Source organism: Micropterus dolomieu, linkage group LG01, assembly GCF_021292245.1.
Source record: "Micropterus dolomieu isolate WLL.071019.BEF.003 ecotype Adirondacks linkage group LG01, ASM2129224v1, whole genome shotgun sequence".
In the NCBI taxonomy this organism is placed as follows: domain Eukaryota; kingdom Metazoa; phylum Chordata; class Actinopteri; order Centrarchiformes; family Centrarchidae; genus Micropterus; species Micropterus dolomieu.
Window position 1 is genome coordinate 42,313,673 of NC_060150.1, and position 10,812 is coordinate 42,324,484.

At 39.3% G+C, this 10,812-nt stretch overlaps 1 long non-coding RNA gene across 1 annotated transcript; it reads right to left on the reverse strand.

The window, feature by feature from the left end:
- Positions 1-3,829: 3,829 nt before the first annotated feature.
- Positions 3,830-9,158, reverse strand: LOC123974543. The gene is made up of 3 exons (XR_006825884.1): positions 8,907-9,158; positions 5,305-5,500; positions 3,830-5,026 (listed from the first exon to the last, which is right to left on the reverse strand). It is a non-coding gene; the product is annotated as an uncharacterized LOC123974543 (long non-coding RNA).
- Between the last annotated feature and the right edge of the window lie 1,654 nt (positions 9,159-10,812).

Genomic DNA, 10,812 nt, shown 5'->3' on the forward strand with positions numbered 1-10,812 from the left:
CACAGCATTTCTCTTGGATTGTTTCACTTTTATTCTGACAAAAAGAAATTACATTTTGGTAATTCGCTTTTTAAGAAGTGATCTTTTGAAAATGTATATATTGCTGTGACAAAATGCAAGGAGGATTTTAAGACAGCATGTTTGATTTTAGTAGCCAATGCTACATATGAAACAGGTTATGACCCTGAGGTAAGCCAGACCTTTTAGACGTAATATTATGAACACACACACACCTTAAATCAACGGACTTGTCTTTCGTCACAGACAACACACAGTTGTTTTCATGGTGTCCCCTGCTCCTCTCACTGTGCTTTCATTGAGGTTGAGTGACCTCTTCTTTCCCTGATGAACACGTCACTGTCAGCCTCTATGACTTTCCATAACACACACACACACACAAAGAAGAGGGACTCGTACAGCCAAAACATGGAAAGAATTAGTGCTTCACTGAACATCATTCTCAGATTTAGTAGCTGTTTGTCTGGTCTGAAAGCGAGGAGACAAGAATAAGCTTCATACAGAATATTTGTAGTGGGGAAAAATCTGAGTGCATTTAAAACAAATCCTGCATGTTTTACTTCGAGGGGCAACGGTAATGATATAGTGAGTTCATGAAATTTTACCTTACATTTCAAGGATTTTACATAAGACCTCTGAAAGAGCAGTAGGGATTGCAATGAAGTTCATTTTGGGCAGTCTGTTAGCATATACAGTAAATCATCATTAGACTACAGTTTGACAGGTATCTTACTGTGCTTTTAGTTTTAGTAGTCAGGTGGCTCTGTGTAGCCAGAGGACTACAGGTCTCCACAGCAGCACCACTTCAATTGTAAAAATAAGGGGATGTTGAGGGGAGATCATTTGTGACATTTAAAAAATAAAAGACACTTACAGAGGACCTTTTTTTATGTTTAAACATGATAACTTGTTGGTAATAAATCAAACTGCAGTCTGATGCTTATTTGTTCATTTATTAACTTAATTGATTGGTCAATTCATTGCTGCATTCACCGACTGTCACTATCTTCACTAACTCACCAACACTGTCAGTGAAACTGGAAAAATGTTTTGGCAGCTGATGCCCTAAGTCTTGGCAACGTATGTAGTGTTATTTTCCTACTGTTGAGTTTTCTACTCAGTTTTCTGACAGCACTTGAAGGCAGCTCCAGAGTACTCTGCTCTGGAAAGGATTCAGAGCAGGGATGCTATAAAATGGCAGATTAGTCTCCATCTTCCTCTGGCTTGCTGGCCGCAGATTTAGCCTTTTTCCAGGGATGCTCGATCTTAGACTGTGCTCTAAAACCTCTCTGTGTTCTGGGTTGCCAGGTTTGGAAACGAACGGGTGTGTATTTCCAGACAATTGCAATCAAGCCACACTTCTGTTTTGTCAGACATTATGCTTTTGCCAGACTTTATTGTTTTAGTTACACTAAACCTCTGGGATGCTAGGATTTGGAATCAGCTTAGTGTTTTCTCAGAGGATGAGAGGATGTACGCCTCTGTGCTGGCAGATATTACTGCATCTGGCAAATTTATGCAAACCAAACTTTTCCAGTTTACAGGTTTTGTCAGGTTGTAACAAAGCAGCCCCGGGTTGCCAGGTCTGAAGCTGGACTAGGACGATTCTTTCCATGTGAACCCCTGATGCTTTTTCCTGTGCTGATCAAACGACATGCCTGTGGCTCCAGTTGTTTGACATGGAACACATGGGCCCCGTTAGTGAACAGCAATTCACACAGACTCATAAAAAAATCATCAATCAATGAGTCCTGGGTTTTATTTTTGTCCCCCCCCCCCCTTTTCCTGTCCTACCCAAGTAACACCAAAGCAGATGTTAACTGGTGCAAAGGTGACGAGCTTTGTCCTGTTGTTATATGATCCGTTTCCACCTGCAGACCTTGAAAAGCAGAAAACTGTTTTTCCTCCAAGTCACACTTGGTTCAATTGATCAGTAAGTTTCTGCTTATGATCAACTTATCCACATTACAGTGAATAATGAGCAAAAATCCAGTTTCACCTTTCACAACCAGCCTTACATTCATTATATAAAATGTGACTTTGATTATATAATCCTCTTCAAGTGGAAAGAGATTTAATAATTAATTCAATTTGAAGGAGGGCATTAGTTGAGTCAGGGATACAGATGGTTATGCAGCACAGTAGAGTAATTGTTCCCGGTGTGACCCAGACTTTCCACCGCTTTAACAATAACAGAGTCATTAATCTCCTGTATCCCATCTTATCTCTCGCTCCAGACACTACAAGCTAATACTTCAGTGGATGTGTCACTGTCCACATCCTGGTTTGTGAAGGGAAAGATGGGGTGGGGGGTATGTGCAATTGTTCCTGCAGGCTATTTGTCTACATTAGCCAGGAATTATTTCATCAGTCAGTATTATCGCTATATTAAGACAGATGTTTAACAAGCCGTGTCCACATAACCTCGCTGTGTATTAGGCCATAAACTGCTGCCACCGGTTATTGTGCTACTTACACGTGCAAAAGAAAAGGTGATGTGGGAAAACTAAAAGTATATTTCCCTTAATGAAATGCAGGGTGGTGGCTTGTAACCACTGTTGCTGCTCAAAGCATGGACATTGACCTCAACACATCTTTAAATCCATTATCTACCTCTTTAGACACACTGTTGAACCCTCCCTTGATTTTTTTATTGAATTAGAATAAATCGCCAATTTGGCCTTGAAACATTGTTCTTTTTTAATTGTGATAAAAATGGAAATTTCAAAAAGGAAGCATTTAACAGTATTGTTAGTCCATGAGAGGTAGAAATCAAATACAGTTTCTGGACTGGATGAAAGACGTGCACCTAACAGACACCTGACACATTTACAGATCCACATTTGCACAAGAGTGTGGTCCAGACAGACCATCTCTAATCATGTCAAAAAGATCCTAAAATCCAACTTGCAGACATTTGTTATGATTTTTTGAGTAGGAGAACAACCTGCCACGTGGCTCTAAGGTGCGGTGTGAAACATTTCAAATGCATTAAACTTAAAGTCTCAGAATTAGGGCTAATTTAATTTATGAGGCTGCCGTTGTTGCCATACACATAATGGCACCAAATTTGGCACCAAACTCCAAGGCTTGGAGTTCGGGCCTGCACAAGTCCACCAAATTCATTAGCAATTAGACTACTGCTAAAGACTAATAAAGTTATGTAACTGCGAGTTAAATTGGCCTGCCTCTCAGACATGAGTAGCTGGTGAGGGAAAACATTTTTGGCATATAACTGAGCAAATAGATTATTTTAGGGTGATTCATTTATGATATGTATCACCTTTTGGATCAGACCAAAACTACAGGAAGTGGTGATTAACCAAATTTGCAGAGGTTTCCTGTAGCATTTACAGTTGTTGACATCTTGTTCGCTTTTTACGCGAATCCCTGTTGACTGCCCTGGAAGTTTACCGAACAAAAAGGTTTGTTTTTTTCAAAAGTGGTATTTCACAGTCATTTATAGTTCATCCCACACTGAGGGCTACATTTGCTCCTTTAGTGGCAGGTTTACCCATGAGGCTTTACCTCCCCAGTGTATGATCCATTCCTCCGGGGATCCTGCCTACTGCAGGCAACTGTTTACTGTCATTTCATATTTAAAGAAGAAACACAAAATCCACTCCTTGGAGACATTTACCCACTCTGTGCAGCTTAAAGATATGTTGCTTCATTTTCTACATAAAATAGCTGAAAGATTCACAAGGAGCTTTGGATTTCACTAAAGTCCTTTTCAAATCCCTCTGGTTTTATTAAAGTTGAGTGCCAAAGATGTCAACAACAATGTCAGTGTGAGGAACAGACAAAATGATAACGTTGTTAACTTTTTTAATTACTTCATCAAGAAGTATTTTACAAACTTCAGTGGGGTGATCACTTAGCAGAGAAAAACGTTATGAGAAGATATAACTAAATAACTAAGACTACAGTCAGGTCAGCGGTTCACAGTCTGGTGTGTTGAGACTTGGGAGGAGAATTAAAAATGATTATACGATGTGCATAATGGACTCACTCCCTCTGTATGTCTGTAGATGACACCTCATTACTTCAAGCGGTGGCCCCCGTCCCCCTTTCCACCATGAATCATCTTTTTCACATTTGTTCTAAGACACTCTCTCCTCAACTCTCCTTCAAATACAAAATAACCTTTTCCCTCAATTATTTGTTTCCGTAACATAAAAAGGCATAATTTGCTCTGGCCTCATGCAATAAAAAATAAATTAAAAAAAACCCACACAGGGTGAGATTCAAACTTTTACAGCAATGGTGATTCTAGCCTTGAACTTAAAAGACCCCTGAGCTTTCTGACCATTAAAATATCACACACACTTGCATGTAAACACAGTATGACTGTAGAACTCACTGTCAGTCACCCCTTAATGTTATGATAACCTCTCTTTCTCCTCTCTATCTCTTGCGATATGCTGGCAAACACACACTCCCAGCCGCACAGGAATGCGAGCTTTACAGGCATGATAAATTCCTGCTTATGCAGTCATATGTAGGACGCCACCGGTGCCAACTGTCATCTGAAAACCTTGAGCTTTTCCAGATTGAAAGCATTCCTTTAGACTAAAGACGGTTAAAGCCTCCCTCTTTGCTATTTAGTGGTATAAATTTACCTGCATTTGAAATTGCTGCAAAGAAAAGCAACTCACTTTGTTCAAAACTGTAGATCTTGATGTAAAAATAGACCTGTGGATGGATGCTTAGAAAGCTGTGTGTGTGTGTGTGTGTGTGTGTGTGTCCCATATGAAAAGTTCTAAAGTGGCCTGGGTCTCCACGGGGAGGGGGTGTTAAAGGTTTTAGGAAGCTGCTACCAGAACAAACACACTCCCCACTGTTGAGAACACCAGGGAATCTGCACTTACACACACCCCCCTTTGTGTAAAGCCCGCAATGGTACTGGCACACAGATGTAAACCAGACTTCAGCTGGGTGGCAGGGGGAGGGATGCCAAAAACTTGTGTTTAGTGTGTGTTTGACTCTGCTTTGATGAATTTGTTGACTAAGGAAAAAGAAAAGAAAAGAGGGAATTAGGCTTGCGATTAAGAAGATTGTGCAAGAGGATGGCAAAGTTGAAATTCTCTCGTATTCATATTACACTCACTTTTATTTTCAGATTAGGCACACCAATTTCACACATCAAAATAATTTTGTCCTAATTAGTACAACTAGTCAGAAAGATCACGTCATCTGGGCGCTATCTTGGTACGACTTTTTAAATCAGGAGAGCCTGCATTGCAAAGTGGAGGGGATGGAGTTTAAAAAAGGCATTGCATTTACCTGGAGGGAGAGGATAAAAGTCACTACTGAGTTCTATTAGCTGACATGTGAGCTTGACCTCTAAAATCCACCGACTCTGGCTACGGCGCATTATGGCTGTGCCGCAGCTAATCGCAGCCATTATGGTCAATGCTTGCGAGTCCACCAGACGCAGCCGCAGCGCGTCCCTGAAGCATCACAGAAACAGCTCTCCGCTCTGCAGAGAAAAGGTAACAGATCTATTTTTGATGCAAGCAGAGTCAAGCAGCACAGAGCAGATCGAACCAGGCAGGAAGTCACACACAGAACGGCATAGGGAATCCGGTTAATTTTCAAATTAAGACACCCTATCGTAAAATAATAAACAAATAAAACAGACACAAAAAGAGATAATTTAACTACGTAGCCTACCTAATCATAAGAGAAACACAAAATGCAAACACTGATTATCAAATCAACAAAATATAAAACACATCAGCAACATCAGGCTCTGATTCTGAAATTCTCCTTGTGGGAAATGCAGCCTGAAGTTGACGGAACAAAGCGGGGTCACAGAGCTGTGAAGAAGGTAGAAGCACAAATATAACAAATTAATAAGTCAATAACGTGGGGCAGGCTGCACGCTGCTGGAACGTTTCGGAGACGCTTCCAGTGGACGCAAGCAAAACCGTGGCGGAGACGTAACGTGTCGTAGTGGGACATCAATTTGGATTCTGCCTGCTAGAAGTCTCAATTCAATATTCATTTTCTCAGTTTTGTTCAACCAACAGTTCAAATCCCCAAAATATTACATAGAACTAGACTCAGAAAAACAGGAAATATTCACATTCCAGATTAGGGTTGGGCCGATAGACGATGCAATCATCCATCGGCGATGGCTGACAGACATCACGCCGGCATCGCCATTGTAAAACCCCCGCCCCTGCGCACCCGTTGATGTCGTCCATCCCGATGTTTCGTTGTAGACAATCGTCTGATGGAAATTTTGTAGACATAACCCAACCCTATTCCAGCTGTTGGAACCAGTGATTTGTTGGCAGTTTTGCATAAAAATTACAATTACTTGATGATCAAAAAAGCTTTTCTGTATCAAACTAATCACTCAACCAGTAGTAATAATAGTGATTTCTTGTTGGCTGACAGGGGAACATTAAAACTGTGTAACAGAGACAAACATTGTTTTGGATGACAGTTTGAACAGTACTTTGTGCTACATTAGCAGCTCATTCCTGCCAGTGAAGCTTATTTAACCAGGAGTTAGTAAGCCAACTCTTCGTTAAAGCTGGCAAGGGTACAAAAATGGATGAATCTTCAAAAAAAAAATAAAAAAGGGGTTTACTTTTCTATTTTTTTGGTAAGTGGCCAGTGTATATTAGGGTCATAATACACTGGTGGTATAGAAAATTATGAACTTGGTGGAGTAAATGTCATTGCGCTTGAACCATATCATCCTTCACCATCCTTGTTTTCAATTATGTAGGATTTTACAGCCAGCCACAGCAAAACTTGCAACGTAGACTGGCGAGACCCAGAAAGCTTTGATATGCTAAACTGCATTTATTTGAACAATTTATTCATGAAAATACTGCATACCAATTATTGTCCATATAATAAATAAGTTTCAAAACTACATAAAGTACCATTTTTGTGCCCAGTTCCACTTCAGTTCTGTCGACTTTTTAAATGGATAAAAAGGGGGGGACTTAATTGGTACCAGAGCAGACAGCCTTTTTTCTGTCCTAGAAGAATGACATTGAAAGAGAATCACAATGTCTAGACAGTGCTGTCACATCAAAGAATTGAAAAGAAAAAAATAATCTATTAACACTAATCAGTGGGAATAATGTGTGCCAGCTGAAGACAATGATTTAAAGGGGGATGCTGTTAAAAAATAAATAAAACAAAGGATTCTGGAGGTTACTTGTTGTCACGTGGAGTGGAGTCCTGACACTTTTGTGCACCATTAATCCAATATTAATGGAAATTCAGAAATGGCATGACTTGCAAGTGTCAAAACACTGTCAGACACCATTTGGCTCAGTGTAAAACAAATGTGTCCACTTCTCTGCTGATCAGTGTGGATCAAACAGTGAGACAAAGCCACAAACTGGCTCCACAACAGTTTCTGGTGAGTAATGACCAGTGTAGTTGTGTCACGAGTTAAAACAACTCTTTGTGGTCTTTTTTTATTTTATTATTAACACTAGGGCTGTAAATGTAAGTCTTTTAGAATATTTTCACAGTTGCATCTCTGGAAATATGATCTAAAGCACACCAGCCACCGATGTTTACTCAAACACAAGCATCCACAAAGTATCCAGTCACGTCCTTTATATACTTTTAGGATAAAATCCCCTCAGATGTGAACTTAAAATAGAAGTTCCTGCAGCTGGTTTCACTTAGAATAAAGGCTCTATTAAAAAGGAGTCGTAATCTGTTCTAGTGGGAAGCTGTACTCTGATGACTGCCTTGTTATCGGACTCCCTTTTCTGCTGGATTTTTCCAGTCCACCTTTGAGAGGAAACAGCAGCAGGAAAAGCCGGCGCTGCAGCCGATAGGGACAGAGTGGGACGACACAGGTGGTCCTTCCATTTGACTGGGGGTGGAAAAGCACAAAAGCACATGACTAAATTCTTTCCTAACCTCTGACCAAACCTTAAACGTATCTTAAATTGTAAACTCACATCAAAACCTTAAACTAATAGCAATAGTCTTGCGTTTAGGTCCAGCTGCACACATGCCAAACAAACACATGATCACCGATTCAATAATAAAGCCTATAGCCTACTGTAACTTGAGGGTAGCAGTGGCTGTTCTGGCCTACTTAAACCACAGGGGCCAGACATCCTTTCAGAGGGGCCATTTAAATTAACCCTTAAGTTTGACTCAAGTCATACAGGTTCTCCAAAATTCAGAAGTAAGAGACTTACTTTAACATACATGCAACCGGAACACCAATAAATATCAGTCTCTCACTTCCTTTTGTCTGACCAACAGTTAGTTCAAAACCAAAAGATATTCAATTACAGGGATAAAAAACAAAAAGCAGCAAATCATCCTATATGAGAGGGCTAAAATCAGTGAATGTTTGGCATTTGTGCTGATCTAGCTATCAAAAATTGTTTCAGCACTGAAAGACACTGCAAATGCTGCAAACACTACTAACACACTTTCCTTAATTTAAAAAAATATTAGTATTATAAATACAAAACACTTTATATACAGTATTCCAGCGCTTATATTTGTACTGGAATACCAATACACCTGCAAAATTCCTTCACATAAAAAAGTAGTTCATGAATCTAAACATAGCTTGCACACTGCTTTGTGTTAAAGGCTTGCAAGTGCCTATCTGACCTTCTGCACAAGCTGCAATAAAAAAAATAAAAACACACAGCAAATGTGGCTACTAAGAAATGCAAAACCAAGCAGGGAATTCCCGAATTTATTGTGCTTGTTTAGACAGCGAGCAATAACACAGCAACGTCCAGGTAAACAACGCACAGTAGCCTTCAGTTAAGCAACACAACCTCAATAAAATCAACAAACGGCAGGCCATTGAGCAAAACATGAAAGAGCCAAGAGACTGGTCAGACAGAAAGAGAGAGGGTGTATTGACTCACGTTATCTGAAGATCATTCTCCAAAGTGGTTCATATCCTTCATGTCATTTAATCTAACTTGACTTGTTCTTAGGAAAGTTTTCACCAGGACCTCGTCTCCACGCTTAATTGCTGCGAGCTTTATTATGTGTATAACTTTATAGGCGCTGTAAAACAAGCTAAAGTTATTTTATTTCAGTTTACTCCGCTAACTTCCATGAATTTGTTTGGCGTGATGCCAGAGTGCGACTAACCTTGGTTGTGTCAACATGTGATTGGCTGATAATTTATGTAATCAAAGGAGATCAGGTTCACCTTGCTTCTTCTCAGCAGACTTGACATGAATAACCTTTTCAAGCAACAAACACTGACTCAAATGCACTGCCCACCTGAAACCAGTGGGGCGCTGTTTCACTCCTTATAATGATTCAAATGAATACTTAAGAAGTTTATTTCAATTGCGAATGGTTAAAACTGAAGCCACTTTTTCAAAACTCTTCTCACAGTCTTCCTTACCAACATGCATCTTGGCCAAACTCTCACCTCCAAAAGTCAAAACACTTCATACAAGTCTCAAAAACACGTTCAACAAAAGCACTGGCAACAATTCTCACTCAGAAAGCATCCATCGTCACACATAACACACTGACCTTTGAAACACTAACAACAGGAAGCAACACGTAAATTGGATGAACTTTTATCTTCGAAATGTGACTTTCTCATATTAATCAGTATTTCATTATAGAATACAGTTGTTCCCAGTCATTTTGGTACATTTCTCAGATCAGAATGAAAATTCTACTTGTTCAAACCTCCACATCATGTAGTCACTTGTGCACATAGCAATTTCTCAGTCTTTTGAGAAACTTGCAAATTGCAAATGCTTTGACAATTTATGCAAATTATTATGTACATATGTCTGCTGTTTCCTACATTATCAATTGCTTACTGTATGTCAAGTTGATCACAATGTATTATACTGGATCTCTGTTGAGTCGTCTTGCCCCCCAAAACCTCTAGCCATAAGTTAATTGCGTAAGTCAGTACAAGCTGTATGGTTGAACACGTCAAATGTGCAAAGCCTTTTTTCTACATGTCTATTAGACTTTTTTGTAAATGTGTCCTACAGTAAATTGATGAAGATATCTGTCGTGCTGTGAATACAAATCTGTGGCCCAATTGACAAGAACATCAACCTGAGGGTGTGTCCATGTTTCCATTTCTTATTTTGTAATTGTTTCCTTTATGCTGTGCAGTGTTTTAAAATAGTCTCGTCTTTTTATTTTCTGCATCACAATGACGTGCTCTGTCAACAAATTACAGTGCATACAGTAAATGTGTAACGGTGAATACTGTCCAATCCCTTGCAATGTATAACTCTGTACTGCTGAAATTGATCTATGCCAAACAAAAAGTGCAGCCTTGTGCATTTGCAATCATTTTCATCCAAATCTTAGCCATAGTTTACCAATAGTTTTGCAAATGTTAAATTTGTAACACATTGTTACTTTATTGACTGTACTATAGTTTCTGTTACAAGAATGAATCAAAAATGCAGAAATTTCCTTCATTATCCTTTATTTTTTTTCACTGCATTCAGTAATTTACTTGTGAAAAGATTCTTCTGAAATTTCAATGATGCAATACAGTTTTTCTTAGTTGTTTACACAGTAAAACTGGTACCTGAGACACAGTGACCACAACCTTGATTGAACTGATGTACCAACCCCCTGAAGCAATTCTGCTAAAATCTAAGCACATTTCCTGCTTTACACTCAGCTTGCAGTTTTACAGTAAAACCACATTGAAAACATGACACACATTTATCTGTCCATTTGCAATCATTCTGTTTTGACAGTTTTTTACAATTGCTAACAAGCATTTTCCTGTATTGAGATTACTTTTTCAAAACTCTTCACTCTCTCTCT